Consider the following 16,448-nt stretch of genomic DNA (forward strand, 5'->3'; position numbering starts at 1 on the left):
ACCTCCCTCAGAGGAGCAGCTCCCATGGCCAACAGCAAAGAAGGAAGTAGGAACAGAGAGAGTAAGGAAGGAAAGGGGGATAGAAATCCATCACAAAGAAACAGATGGATGAACTTGTGACCCTGTCCCCTTCCAAATACCCCATTGCAACTTGACTCGCAACCTCTACTCCCAGTCAGAGCTGTCACCTAAGAAGTCAAGCATCACCTGAGTAGAAGCCACTTCCACCACCATCACCATGGAGCTGATCACCAACCTAGAAAAAACTATGTCTCCAACTCTGCATGAACTTGTAATTACACTGAAAGTCCGGGAGTGTGGGGTGGTGGAGCTAGCCAAGGGTCCTTCTGGAACTGTCCAGAGTTCTGGAAAATGTAGGAAACAACCAGATTAGCAGGATTGCAGCTGGTCTGCAGATTAAGTACTCTCTGACCTCTAAGAATCCAAACATCAAGGTGCAACACCAGCAAAATGGCTTTCCATCAACGGTAATATTTGACAAAGAAGCTGAGAACTGCCTTTGCAGACTTTGGGAACAGAAAGTTAGCAGTTTAGCTTTTCCCCCAATGACGGCTGATATTGTTTGTGCAGAGGTCCCAGTAAAACAGTGCTCAAAACTCAATTTTCAGCTGTTATCCAATGTCACAAACCCCAACAGCACAGAGCACATGAAATACTCAACACTGGATGCAATTTGTTACATTGCCAAGATATTCACACAGAGAAGCTACAAGATAAACCCAATGAGACACTGATTGCTATAATCCTGGGGAAGAGGAAAGAAGATTCTAGTAGTAATGTGAAGTTAGTGGCTACTAATGCACTCCTGAACTATTGGAGTTCTCCAAAGCAGACATTGACAAAGAGCCTGAAAGGCAATTTATCTTGCAAGTAGTCTATGGAGCAACCTATTATCAGCAAAATAAGTTATGAGTGGCTACATTACAGAATCTGGTGAAGAAAATATCCTTGTATTCTCAGCACACAGATGCTGATACATATGAGCCTAGCCCTCTTTATGATCACCACTGAAGTAATGAAAAGTGACTTTGATGAAGTGGCTCTATAAGGAATAAAATTCTGGTCCAATGTCTGTGATGACAAAATAGATTTGGCCATTGAAGCTTAAGAGGCAGCAGAACAAGGAAGGCCCCCTGAGCACACAGCAAGGTATATGCCAAGGGAGTATACAGGTTCCAATGCTCACACAGGCATTAGCAAAACAGGATGAAAATCATTAGGTTCCTGGCCAGCTGATGTGAAGATGAAATTGTCCCAAATGTCCTTCACTTCATTAAAGAATTTGATTAGTGATATCAGGATACCATTGTGATGGCTTTGGCCTGTGCCTTGGAAGAATAGAAGCCCAATCAGGTCAAACTCCTAGTCATACAGGCAATGCTCATTTTAATAGAACTATTCAAAGACCCCTGTGTAAGTTGTTTGATATATAGCTCTACGGATTAACGAAAGATTTGGCAAGCTTCTACAAGAAGCTGCCATTAATGATGTCCACTTGGCTCCCTTGCTGCCATGTCTGATAAAAGACCTGAGTGCTGAACCCAGAATGGCTTCAAATGTGTGCTGGGCTTTTTCCAGTCTGGCTGAAGTTGTTTACGAAAATTCATAAGTGATAATCAGTAGGAAATGGCTACTTACTGCTTATCCTAATATTTCATAAGCTCGTGGAGACCATAGATAGGTTTAATGGCCACTAGAACAAAATGAGAAGTGCTACATATGAAACTTTGAAATAGTGGAAAAGTGTACCAAATACTATTACCTCGCACTTCAAAATTCGACTCTCTCTACTCTGATCATGGAGGCCTGGTGGCATAGTGGTTAAGAGCTTGGCTGGTAACCAAACGGTCGGCAGTTCAAATCCATCAGCCGCTACTTAGAAACCCTATGGGGCAGTTCCACTTTGACCTACAGGATCACTATGAGCCGGAATCAACACAATGGCAATGTTTTTCTTTTCTTTTTTTTTTTTTTTTTACTGTGACCATTATTAAATGTCTGCAAAAAAGAATCAGTGGAAGTCAGATATAAGAGCATTCTGATAAGATCCAATTTGATGACCTTCAGTCTTTACTTTGCATAATTCTTCAAAATGTTCTCTGAAAAGTGCAGTATCAGGAGGAGATCATGTAGCATGATTGGGAACAGAGAATTCTGAAGGTTGGACAGCCTGGTGAACATAATCTGTGTTACTGAACTGTACACGTGAAGGTTACTGAAATGAAAAATGTTTTGTTACATATATATTTACCACAATAAAAAAATTAATTTTTAAAAAAAGAAGAGATCATGGCCTCCCTGGTAAGGATGTACCAAAGCACAGCTGGGTCCACAGAATTCAAGAGGATAAACTGATGGCACTTAGCACATTGTTAGAAATGTTGGGTGTTGAACTTGTAAAGCACATAGAAGCCTCTAAAATGTTTCCCAAGTATTTTATTGAAAAAAGTATACTGAGTTCCAGGTTTTATTGGAGGCTGTAGCTTAGAGGAAGACTTTCCACATCTTGAAATCTAATATCATTCGGTGATGGAGAAATGTGGAAAATGAGAATGTCCTTAGGTCTGTGAAGCCACAGGTTCTGTGTTTGGTGATATTGCCCTTTATATTGGTGAAGATTTAAAAATACCAGAAGGTAGCACTGAGTACACTTCATCATGCCTCCCAATCCCAGGTGAATTATCTGAATGAGAAGAGAAGGCTGCTTGGAAGCCTATACTGTAATTGTCCAAGGATTGAAGGGAGATGAGGAGAAATGAATATCCAGATGTAATGCTGATGCAACCAAGTGTAGAATTTGGTCTGTCTTTCATACTATGGAGCCGTAGTGGTTAAGAGCTCTGCTGCTAATCAAAAGATCTGAAGTTTGAATCCACCAGCCACTCCTTGGAAATTCTATGGGGCCGTTCTACTCTGTCCTATAGGGTCACTATGAGTTGGAACCGACTCAACGGCAATGAGTTTATTAACCACATTGCTAGATATGAGGATCATACAGAGAGCATAGTAACATGTGCTGCTAGACTGATAGGGGACTTATGCATAACATTTGGGAAAGACATACTGAAATTAGTAAAAGCTAAGCCCAGTATTCTTGAAGTGTTAAAATGACAGAGAATCAAAACTAACAAAACAAAACCTTTGCTCCATGGGCAACAAAAGAATTGAGGAAACTGAAGAACCAAGATTGATCTGTGGCCATTGTGATGATACCTGAGATCCCCATGGGGAATTTCCAGTCTTTTGAAAAACCTGGAAGTGAGAAGGTGTACAGATGGTGAAAACACACCACATGGAAAATCTTGCCACAGAAGCAGCAGCTGTTAACAGCAGCACTGTTGGTGAGCTATGTAAACACTTCATAGAAACCCATAACATTAGCCATCTTGAAAAAGAGAAAAATGATGGATTTACTAACTTAATAGAAGAAAGGAAGAGAAGGGGAAGAAGAAAGAGGAGACAGGAAAGGAAGAGGGAAGAGGGATGGGAAGAAGAAAACAAAGATAACCTTCCCAAAGGAGGCTAGGATTTGCTTTTCTGTATTTCAACTGGTGTTGAGTGGAATGACTGGTTTTCCAGAGAGGAGATACTGGTTTCAGCTGTTGTGCTTTGTCATAAAAAGCAGTCTGACCTGTGCTACAGATGAGGACAACGGAGCCTGCGTTTTTTTTTTTTTTACTGCACAGTACTGTATGCATGTGAGCTAAAAGGAGACTGAGGAATGCTTTAGAGTCTGACTGTGGGTGAATGAAACTGAATCCACATTCTCAGCTTCAAGTCGTAGAAGTTTATCTTTTTCCTACAAAAGGGGAGGAAAGGAATAGATGTTGCATTTCATAAAACTAGCTGAAGTTCTACCTACTGATGGAGCACAAGAGAGGTAAAAAAGGATAGACAGTTTTTATGTTCGTATTTGGTTTTCGTTGTAGTTATTATTATATTTTAGGGAAAACACTAACACATGATCAGAATAAAAGTCAGATTTCAAAGATAAAAGAAATGCACAACCAAAGAACCAAAAGGTAATTAAACAATCCAAATTGGCAACACGTCTTAGTTTGCTAGTGCTGCTGTAACAGAAAAGGCACAAGTGAGTGGCATTAAAGAAAAATTTACTTTCTCACAGTTCAAGGGGCTCGATGTCTGAATTCAGGAGATAAGCTCTAAGGGAAGGCTCTCTCTGTCTACTCTGGGAGGAGATCCTGGCCTCCTTCAGCTTCTGCAGCTGCAGCATTCATTAATGATCTTCGTGAGGCATTTTTCTTCCCCCCATTTGTACTTGCTTCTCCATGGTGCTCTTTTTATAACTCAGAAATGATTAGGTTTAGGACACACCCTACATTGATAGGGCCTCATTAACATAACTAAGAAAACCCTATTCCCAAACAGGATTACATCCACAATTGTACAGGTTAGGATTCCAACACATACTTTTGGGGGCACAATTCAACCAATAACACAGCACAAAGAGAAAGTTCTTTCCTGATTTGGATGTGGCAGTCTGGATATCTACACTACCCTAAAAAATTACACCAAAGAGTATACCAAAAAACATACAATAAAAACAAATACACACAAAAAAATACAGTAAACTTTAAGTAACTCTTTCGGACTGTAAAGTGAGGGTAAATTTAATGATCAAACAAAATCTAATAAAATAACAATTTGGAAATTATTTAACTTTCTATTCTCTTTAATTTGATCGCCTCTGACATAGTATTTTTTCTTGCTATATTTGAAAACCAACTAAATACAAAAACTAAGCAAAAATATGTGAATAAAGCATAAATATATGTCTTTGTATATACATGCATATCTATGTATCTATCTGTGTGTGTTAAAGCTCTCATGATGAAAATAACACTTATAAAAGGTTATGTTTCCACTGCAGTTGAAGATTAATACAATAATCTCAAATAGCCCACCAGAAAAAGAAATAAATTTCAACAAAAATGCAAACACGTTCCTTAACAAAAGACAAAAGCAATCTTGTCTCCTTCATGTACATCATGCTAAAATTGAACCTCATCTCTAATCTCCCTTTATGACTACATTTGGCTAATGGTATTGTGTGTTAAAATGCTCCCAAACTACATTTGGCAGGCCCATGCACCTGTTCCAAGGCTGATGCTTCCAAATTGGTGTATTACTTTTGCAAAGCAAAAGGGTTAGTAGGTTACTATGAATCAAACCAAATGCTGATAAAAGAAAATCTCTTGTGATGGGTAGGCCTCAAAAGCTTGTTGAAGACTGATTCAACTAAGCATTGATTAAAAGTGTGCATGCTTATCTGATGCACATCCAAACTTATCCGAAATTGAACATCTTTGTTCTAAAAAACTGGGCAAAAAATCTGACACTGATTTTGGTGCATTGGTTCATAACAGGTCACAAGTATAAAAAGAGCAGTCCAACTAGGAAGTGGAGATACAGCTGGAAATAAAAACAGGGAAACTGGAAATTAAAACTGTCAAAACATTGAAAATGTATGGAACAATAGTCTCAATGAATATACATATATAAATATCAGATGAGCATATATAAGTATCATATGAAGGAATAATGAAGGAAGAAGGCTGGCATGTGTCATGGATTGAATTTTGTCCCCAAAAATGTGTGTATCAATTTGGCTGGGCCATGATTCCTGGTATTGTGTGATTGTCCACCATTTTGTCATCTGATGTGATTTTCCTATGTGTTGTAAATCCTGCCTCTATGAAGTTAATGAGGAGGGATGGGCGGCAATTGTGTTGAGGAGGCGAGACTCAATTTATGGGGTTGGATTGTGTCTGGAGGCAGTTTCTTTTGGGATATTAAAAAGAGAAGTGAGCAGAGAGACAGAGGGGACCTCATACCACCAAGGAAGCAGTGCCAGGAATAAAGACATCCTTTGGACCCAGGGTTCCTGTGCGGAGAAGCTCCTAGTGCAGGGAAAGATTGATGACAAGGACCTTCCTCCAGAGCCAACAGAGAGAGAAAGGCTTCCCCTGAAGCTGATGCCCTGAATTTGAGCTTTTAGCCTACATTACTGTGAAGAAATAAATTTCACTTCATTAAAGCCATCCACTTGTGGTATTTCTGTTACAGCAGCACTAAATAACTGAGACAGAATTTGGTACCGAGTGAGTGGGGTGTTGCTCTAACAGATAACTAAAATTTGGAAGCAGTTTTGAAACTGAATGGATAGAGGACTCAGAAGGAATTGAGCAGCACTGTTAACACTGGAGAAGGCACAGATGGTCAGAAGCAGCAGCAGAGGACTGGTAGCAACGCAGAAGCAGCAGCGACAGAGAACCAGCAGCAGCAGAACCAGGAGACCAGCATGAGATGGCACCGGAGCCAACCCACGGAGCAAGAGAGCTGAGTGCCTTCCAGCCAAGGTTTACTGGTGGATTGGGGTGCCTCCAGCCCCTTATCGGTGGAGCTACAGAGATTTGCAACACTTGCCCCAGCAGGCCAGATGCAGGCATGAGGCCCAACGGGCCAAGAAGCCAAGGAACCAGGAAGCAGAAGCTAAAGAGACAAGGAAAACAGGTAGCTGAGCTGCCTCAGTCTCAAAAAGCATGGTCGTGACCTCTGGGGTTTCAAAGGGTGGAGCCATGGCCTCTGGTATTTCTAAGGATGGAGTCACCACTCAGATGGACTAGGAGGATGGTGTGCCTAAGGCAGAGGGAGCAGAGTTTGTGTTTCAGTGGGCCTGGAAGGCAGAGCTGAAGTCCAGGGCTGAGGGGCCTCTACTCAGAATCAGAGAGTGTGACCAATACCTAGAGTCTAGAGGGCAGGGCCACCGTGTAAACTGTCTCAAAGAACAGAGAATTATTTTCAAAGCCTTGAGGGCTAATGTAATGTGTTCTGCTGACTTACTTGGTGCCTGTTATCCCTTCTTTCCCTCCAGTTTCTCCCGTTTGTAATGAAAATGTCTAGCTTGTGCCTGTTCTGCCATTGTACCTTTGGAAGTAGGCAGCTTGTATTCTAGATTTTACAGATGAAGATGAATTTTTGGATTTTGGACTTGGAGTTAAGACTTTTGCTATGATATGATGTGGTGAATATGTTTTACATGTTGCAAGGACATGATTTTTGGGGGGCCAAATGGTAGAATGTCATGGGTTGAATCGTACCCCCAAAAATGTGTGTATCAATTTGGCTAGGCCATGAGTCCTGGTATTGTGTGATTGTCCACCATTTTGTCATCTGATGTGATTTTCCTATGTGTTGTGAATCCTGCCTATACGATATTAATGGGGGGGGGGTGGGCGACAGTTATGTTGATGAGGTAGGACTCAATCTATGGGGTTGGATTGTGTCTTGCGCCAGTTTCTTTTGGGATATAAAAGAGAGAAGCAAGCAGAGAGACGGGGAAACCTCATACCACCGAGAAAGCAGTGCCGGGAGCAGAGCACGTCCTCTGGACCTGGGATTCCTGCACAGAGAAGCTCCTAGCCCAGGGGAAGACTGATGACAAGGACCTTCCTCCAGAGCCAACAGAGGGAGAAAGCCTTCCCCTGGAGCTTGATGCCCTGAATTTGAAGTTTTAGCCTACTGGACTGTGAGGGAATAAACTTCTGTTTATTAAAGCCACCCACTTGCAGTATTTCTGTTACAGCAGTACTAGATAACTAAGACAGTATGTTAGCTTGAAAACAAAACAGAAATTCATCTTAACGTTATTTTTTTTAATCATGAGTTAATTTGTTTTGAAATTTCATGTAAATTGAAAAAGAGTGTGAGATTTTTTCATTCATCAAAAGATGACAGAGGAAGACCTCCACTTCTAGGAAGATGGAGTAGACGTATGTTTCCCTAGTCCTGCTTAGCACAACTAAAACCTGTGTACGTTATATGGAAAACAAACGTAAGAAGTCTCTGAAACATGGAAAGAAGGCAGACCACCTAGGAGCCTCAGGACCTGAGGAAAGAAATGATGGTTGACCAGCAGGCCACTGGTGGGAATGTAAAATGCTACATCCACTCTAGAAAATAGTTTGGCAGATTCCTAAAAACCAAAAGTGCATTTACTATAAGACCTGGAAATTGCACTGTTGGGCATTTATCCCAGAGAAATGAAAGCTTATGTCCACATAAAAGCCTGTACATCATTCTGCCTTACAGCTTTGTTTGTAACAGTCAAAAACTGGGATCAACCCAGATGTCCATCAATGGGTAAATGGTTAAACAAGCTGTGGCATATCCATAACATGGAATACTACTCAGCAATAAAAAAGACACGAACTCTTTATACACGCAACAGCCCTAATGAATCCCCGGGGTATTATGCAGAGTGAAAAACAGCCAATCTCAAAAAGTCACATAATTTTATGATTTTTTTTTTATTTACACAACATTCTCTAAATGACAAAATTATAGAGATAGAAAACAGATTTGTGGTTGCTAGGGATTACAGATGGTACAGGAGTGAGTCAGGTGAGTAGGTGTCACTATAAGAGGGTAGCATGAGGGAGATCTTTGTGGTTATTGAACTTCTGCGTCTTGATTGTGGCAGTGGCTACACAAATCTATACACAAAATGATGTCAAAATATACACACATATTGTTCCAATGTCATTGGGGGAACCTGGGTGAAGGGCACATGGGACTTCTCTGTACTACCTTTGTAACTTCCTATGAATCTATAATTAGTTAAATATAAAAAGTAAAAAGAAACAAAGGAGATAATTTGAAAAACACTGGTAGAGGGAAAAAAACATCGACAGCCAATTAAAAGGGCAAGAGACTCTTGTTAATCTCAGTTTTGAGACTGATGTCACATTCTATTGGAATAAACTTCAGTTCAAAGGTTATACTTTCATTTTTAAACCCTGAGTTTCTACTTTTTGAAGTTTGGTGGCAGTGTCATTTGGGTTCATAAAAATGTAGAAAAATAACACAAAGTCTTTCCTTTTCTAATCCTGATCCATTGATATTTATTTAGAGAAATTGTCTCAATAAAATATTTGGCCTAAATTCATAGTACTTTTCACTGGAATTAAATGTTTTGGGGGGAAGGGGTGGGGCATTTACACTGGAAAAGTAAACTCCACCATCCACAATGATCCAGTGATGTTTACAGTACCTTTTTGGCTTTTTTTCTGTGTATAAGCAATATAACCATTGCTTGAGTATCACTAGGTTCACTGTTCTCTCAGAACACATGCTCAGGAAAATGTGCTAATCATCTAGAAACAATGGAAACCTTAAAGAACAGTGGCTTAAACATGACTGAGAAAGTAATTTTTTCTAAAGTAAGAGATGTGCAAAGGTAGGCAATTCAGAGATGAGAGTAGCAGCTCCAACGTCACAAGTGATGAACTTCAGCATTAACATCCACGTTCAAGATTACCTCATTGTTCAGTATGGCTACTGGGGCTCCAGCCATCATGTCCACATTACCAGCAGGAAGCAGGAAATGGAAAGATAAATGTGTATACTTATCTCTTTCTTAAGGACAGTTCTTCAAAATTCCAACCCATCTCTCACAACACATAGGCCATGCGGAGTAAAATTGGGTTCTGTTATTAAGGAAGAAAGAGAGAATGGATATTAGTTAGGCAGCTAGCAGACTCTGTCAAAAATGAAGATAATTATAGCTAACATTAAGGATTAGAAAGCCCAAAGAATACCTAGGCAGGCCAAAAATATCTGATACCTGGCAAACACTGTCTTCAGCAATAAAGAAAACAGCCTCTCATAGAGCTGGATCTTGGAAAAATATATAACCATTGAAGTTCTGTCAACAAGAAATTAGAGAATTAGACTGAAAAACAATTTGTGAGGATTTCAGATTGTCAGGTGCCAAATTCAAACTGAACGTGAAGAATGACACACAGTTGTTCACAGTAAGCATACATGGTAGTTCAGCCTGTACCTGCCGAAAGTGGCTCACCCAGTAGATAAAAAGTTTCATTGGCAAGACCTTACAAGTTTTATAATAAATAGCAAGACAGTCTTACTGGCAACAAATATATTGGGGACATTTTCTCTAAACTCTGGGGCAGGGACGTTGGGGGAGAAGGTTGTTTGTGAATGAGCATTTCTCTGAAAATAAGACAAGGTACCATTTTTATCGCCATTTTATGAATAAGGAAACTGAGACTTAATGAAATTAAGCCACTTACCAAGCTCCCACAGCAAAAAGGTGGCAGACTCTTGATTCTTTGTAACCAGTAAACTACACTAACATCTGCTGCACAAATCACGGTTACCTAAAATATAGTTTAGCTGTATGTTATAGTCTAGGTATAAAAGGCACTTGCTGCTCCTTTCTAGGAACAGATTCTTTTCCAGCCAGCTTAGACCGTTAATATTATTCAAGGCTAATGGAAAATATGGTTTCTGAAAAATACTGTATGGTTAACTGGGAGAACTGAGTCTGCTAGTGCCTTGGGAGATTTCATAGCCAATTGAGTCTACCTCCGAGGGATCCATCTTACTCTCCAGAGAGGAAGAGTCCAGCTGCATCTTTCCTCCAGCTTTTGGACCAGCTGCTCCAAAGTGCTTTGCTTGCAGGGGCAGCTACTGCCAGCTCTTTCCACTAAAGATAAAGGATCCTAATTATGGTAAGTATTCCTGCTGGAGAGCACCCCTGGTGGCACAGTTGTTAAGCACTCAGCTGCTAAGCAAAAGGTCAGTGGTTCAAACCCGCCAGCTGCTCCATGGGAGAAGGATGTGGTAGTCTGCTTCCGTGAAGGTAACAGCCTTGGAAACCTTATGGAGCAGTTCTACCCCGTCCTGTCCTATAGCGTAGCTACGAATACAGAATCAACTCAACAGCAACAGGTTTGGTGTTTTGTTTTGTTTTGGTTTACTCCTGCTGGTAACCATACCTTTTTGCAGTTGTTTGTTTCTTTTATTTAAAAACATTTTGACAGCTCTCTGCTGTCTCTGCTTCTGTGAATAATCACGCTTAATGATAAAGTATAACCTGAACATTCAAACGCACGTTTACTTCTATACGTCTTTTTGCCCTGAATAGTCACAGCTACAAAGACATCAGTTTTGAATGTGAGCATATGGTTCTGAGAACTTCATATTTCAAATCCACAATACAACTTAAGAATTGAACATAATGTTTTCTTTAACACCGATGATACATAAAACTGTTTCTTAAAAAATATAAAAGCCTGGACTTGAGCTGTGGGGTTGGAGCTTTGAAGCTTTTTAGGGTTGGAGTTTTATGTTGAAAAAATTATGTCTGACAGCAAGAGAATGCATGCCTGAAATAGTGTCTAAATTTGCAATGCGTCTGTTCGGTCCTTAAAAGAAATGTGTAGGTAAATGTTTCTCGATTGTCTAACATGTGACCTTTAGTACATTGCAGTGCGCTCACTCTTATTTGTCTGGATAGTATAACAATGCCTTCCTTGCTGGTCTTTAGCTTCTCCAATTCCTGACTAAAGCCCTTTTTGGTGTGTTATGTTTTAAAGCGATGGCAGAGAGGCACAGGAGTCACACATAATTGCATATCACTCTAGAGTTACTTGGAACCCTGTGGAACACCTGATACTCAGTGTTTGTGCCACACAAAGAACAGAAATACAGCCATTTGAAAAATCTTTCATTTAAATGTATTGCTAACAAATGATGCCAAATACTCCCTGTCTTACTTGCCCAAAACGGAAGCATTCAATTTATCCATTAATGGTGAGCCCAGGGAGCCGCAGTCCAACTTCCTCCCACTGTGCCCAAACTGTTCTTAATAGACCATCTCTTTGAGTAAAGAGAGGAGTTCAGGCGTCATGCAGAAGTAAATTCTTGCCTTAATTTAAAAGCCTTACAAGAAATGGAAGATGCATGGTGAGACTCTGGAGAACTCCCTGTGGAGACTTCCTCTTCTTATTGCATGTAAAAATGAGTATCTTATGGAGAAAGGGAAAGATAAGGCCAAAGGGCCTAAGTACACTGAATTCCTTAAAATCTGTTCCTCGTCCATCCCAGACAGGAGAATCTCTCTGTGGATGCGGGAGAATCTCTCTGTGGATGCTACAGACCTCTCTTCCTGCTGCCTTCTAGTTACTCTTAGCATTCTACTTTACTTTTTGTAATCCATCCTCCATTTTGCCTCCTTATTTAGGTTTCACTCCCTAATTTGCTATTCTAAGTTTCTCAGCAAAAATCTTATTAATCTGACCCATAATAATGATATATAAAGGAAAGTGTAATAAAATGAAGTTGGGATGAAACTAAGTACCTTGAAAAACCAAAAATTTCTAATTACATAGGAATAAACATGAGAAAGAGAAAAGATTGAAGTTGTCACAGATTTCGTTTTACTTGGATCCACAATCAACACCCATGGAAACAGCAGTCAAGGAATCAAATGCGGCATTGCATTGGGCAAATTGGCCCAAACACTTATTTAAAGTGTTTGAAAATAAAGATGTCACTTTGAGGACTAACATGCACCTGACCCAAGCCATGGTATTTTCAGTCACCTCATATGTATGTGAAAGCTGGACAACAAATAAGGAAGACCAAAGAAGAATTGAGGCCTTTGAATTATGGTGTTGCCGAAGAATGTTAAATATACCGTGGATTGCCAGAAGAGCAAACAAATCTGTCTTCAAAGAAATACAGAGTGTTACTTGGAAGCGAGGATGGCAAGACTCCATCTCATACACTTTGGACATGTTTTCAGGAGGGACCAGTCCCTAGAGAAGGACATCATGCTTGGTAAAGTGAAGGGTCAGCAAAAAAGAAGAAGATTCTCAACCAGATGGACTGACACAGTGGCTACATCAAAGGGCTCAAGTATAACAACAGTTGTGAGGATGGTGCAGGATCTGGCAGTGTTTCGTTCTGTTATACATAGCGTACAACATGAGTCAGAGCCGACTCAACGGCACCTAACAGCAACAAGCATGAGAAACTTCCAAATGTATTTTTTAAAGTATTCGTATATTTTATGATTTTAAATAACTCTTGCAAATCTTAGCGACCTTATAGGACAGAGTAGAACTGCCCCCATAGGGTTTCCAATGCTTTTAATCTTTATGGAAGCAGACTGCGACTTCTTTCTCCCATGGAGCAACTGGTGGTTTTGAATTGCCAAACTTTCAGTTAGCAGCCGAGCGCTTAACCATTGCATCACCAGGGCTCCTGGTGGAATATATATGTATATATACATATATATATACATACACACACACGTATATATATTTATATATATATTCTATGCTTATCTTTCTAAGAAAACCAGATAGTCCTCATTGATAAGGCAGTGAGCTTTTAACTTTGAAGTCTCATGTGAAATTTTGAAGAAAAATTTTAAGGCTGAAAGAGACATTAGAGATTATCTGGTCCCATTTCCAAAATTGTTTCTTACAGCACTACTCTCCCAACTCTATGCAATGTTGCTTGTAATAGAAACGGAACACAATTCTCAACGCTCTTCTCTCACTGCAGTCAGTGCATTTCTAATGTCCCAGATCACAGCAAGTTCACCAGTTTGACAGCGGATGTGCTTTTAGCATGCTTGCTTTCCTGTTAGTGGCAGGATAACCTCTGTGTACTATGATAACCTGCACAAGTGCAGATTTTTATTCCAAGTCCACTGGTAGTGTAGCAACTCCATATGCACGCTGTGTTGGAACACCTTAGCATAGACATGTAACTGCATTACTCACTGGTAGAGCTCATTCCTATGCTTGGTTTTGTAATGAACTGAGGAGGGTCCTTTGGCCTTGCAGGTATTGTTACTTTTTATAAGAGTTCAAAATCCAGCAAGGTCATTAACAGAATCAGTTCATCAGTAAGTACATCCATTGAAAAGCAAGGAATTGCATTTCTGTTGCAGGTGTAAGCTTTGGGAGGCCTTCTTCCCTATACATCTGCCTAGAATGTCTTATTGCTGCTATGAGAATAAAGGGAGGGCCATTTGGCATAAAGATATGCTTTTCCTTCTGGCTTTGCCTTAAAACACCTTCAAGTGTGAGGAAGATGAGAGGAACCATATGCTACCTATATCATGCACTAGCCTACTTTGCCACACATACAAGACTTCTCTGTGCTCTTGAGTACATGGGAAATAAAGTTGCAATGAGTTGGAAACTCCTATCTCAGCAAACACATTGGTAAGTTGGTAACTATTTGAAACATGTTTTGGAGTATTGGCTTGCCCTGAGTCAGAATAAAGTGGACTTCACAATTCCAAGTTGATGCCCTGCAAAGAATGACTTTATATCATTCTTTGTATCAAGTGGAAAATAAAAATAAAATAGAATTTATGTCAGGAAAGACCATCAAGGTCAACCTGGATCTCTTGGTTAATGCAGTGAATGGGACACCGTTCATCATCCACTGATGTTAGGACTGCCTCCCTTAAGTTCACTCCTATTCCACTGCTTGCGTGTGTGTATATGTGTATGTATGCGTGTATGTTGTTAAATCCCACAGCTCATGAGATACCTGTAGTTGGCTTGAGATACTCACCAATTCCTCAAGAGTAATATCAAACTTTAGAGCCAAAAGTTCTAGTTTAGTCACTGGGTTCCCATCTTCTTCCAAAACTCTGATTTGGCATCACAGTTTGAGGGTGGGAAGGGGAGAAGTAATACAAGAGTAACTGGTTGTAACTGTTTCTCACAATTTAAATGTTGATGTACGATATCCAGGCAAATGGTTGCCCTTTGGTAAAATGTGCATGCTTAGCTTCTTACATGTTAAAGGAAAAAAAAAAAAAAAAGACACCTCAGTAATAAACACCTCTTCAATTTAGTTTTCAAAACAAAACTTTGTGGAGTTTTTTTTTTTTTCCTTTACACCTTGCAAATAGGAAGCAAATACAGCTGTGTGAAAAGTGTTGCCAAGATGGGCAGATTTTAAAGCTAACAGCTTTACAGAAAAATAAGTACTTAGTCTGTAAGTATGTGCATGAGCATGTGAGCAGATATACACATACACACACCCCACGTCTAATTAAAATAATGTACCAGGACTTGTTTTCTTAAGTGTGTTTTTTATCTGTCTTATCACTTTCCAAAATAAAAGCTACTTGGCATTAGGTTAAAGGCTCCGTATGACTCCATAATGATTCTCAGATTAATTTGCTTGTGTTTAGGGTAGCCTCAGGAGTCCCTGGGTGGTGCAAATAGTTAAGCGCTTGTCCACTAGCCAAAAGATTGTTGCTTCAAACCCACCCAGAAGCTCCTCAGAAGATAGGCCTGGTGTTCTCTTCTGAAAGGTCACAGACTTGAAAACCCTAGGGAGCAGTTCTACTCTGCACATGTGAGGTCGCCATGAGTTGACGTCAACTCCACCACAAATAACAACAGGGTAGCCTCAAACTTTCTTCCCTATGTTATTCAGTATTCGTTAAATTTTTATATGGTACAAGTAACCTTACCAAGATTAATAGAAAAAAAAATACCTCCCCTCTAGGATCAAGTTTTAGTAACCCCCAGGCAAAATTTCTTTCCTTTCTGGATAGTAGCAACCAACCAGATACAGTAAATATGCCATATTTGGCAGTTGTTGCTATCCTGTTTTTGAGTAAAAGAGACAACTGAAGGAGCTATACAAACCCCTTCCAGTTCCAGGATTCCTTGATCCAATGGAATATTGAAATATTATTAAATAAAATTCTTCCATATTTTTTAGTTATCAGTTCCCACACCTCAGACCTGCAGTTTGCTATCAAGAATCCAAGTAGTTTTACAAGCAGAAAATGTGAAGGAGGTTGAAGGAGCACATAATAGTCACTCAAAAGGGTAGCATTCATTGCCAAAAACCTGGCTGTTGAACAGGCATGACAAATTGCTCAACTGTTGCAGCAGCTTATTCGAGGGCAAGTGGCCATCTCCAGAGGAAACCAAAGGATAATAGTTCAACTTGAAACCCAAAAGGTAAGAATGCTGAGGCAAAGGGTGTTTTGTTGACCTACAGAGTAAGTTTTAGATTTGCATTCCTAATGGTGGAGGTAGCTAATTACCAGTGTTAAAATGTAAAGTGATCTCCCTAAAGGAGGGGGAGAAGAGGCTTAAGGAATATCTCCCCGTGTCTAAAGTAATTAGGGAGGATGAAAGCTCATAAAGATCACGAAGAAAACAGAATGGAAGGAGTGTCAGTGAACAAAATATTATTTGGCTGATGGTGCAAGGGATAGAGTTCATCTTATGAAAATCTGGAAGAAAATGTTTGAAAAGAGATTTTCCAGTCTGATTAGGAAAGCTTCAAATAGAGAACTATACACAGAGAGAAAATGCTTTTATGGTACTGAATCCAGGGGATAACAGTGCACAGGATAAAGAAAGAAAAGAATTTAGAGAAGGATCTCATTAATTTTCATGGGAAAGATATTTGGCATCCATAGTTTAGCCTCAGATGTCTTATACTGAGGAAACCCTGGTGGTGTGGTGGTTAAGAGCTACCACTGCTAACCAAAAGTTCGGCAGTTCGAATCCACCAGTTGCTCCTTGGAAACCATATGGGGC

At 40.0% G+C, this 16,448-nt stretch overlaps 1 pseudogene; it reads left to right on the forward strand.

Moving 5' to 3' along the window:
• Nucleotides 1-238: 238 nt before the first annotated feature.
• LOC126068721 (importin subunit beta-1-like) lies at nt 239-15,698 on the forward strand (annotated as a pseudogene).
• Nucleotides 15,699-16,448: the final 750 nt, after the last annotated feature.

Source organism: Elephas maximus, chromosome X (genome assembly GCF_024166365.1).
Source record: "Elephas maximus indicus isolate mEleMax1 chromosome X, mEleMax1 primary haplotype, whole genome shotgun sequence".
NCBI lineage: Eukaryota > Metazoa > Chordata > Mammalia > Proboscidea > Elephantidae > Elephas > Elephas maximus.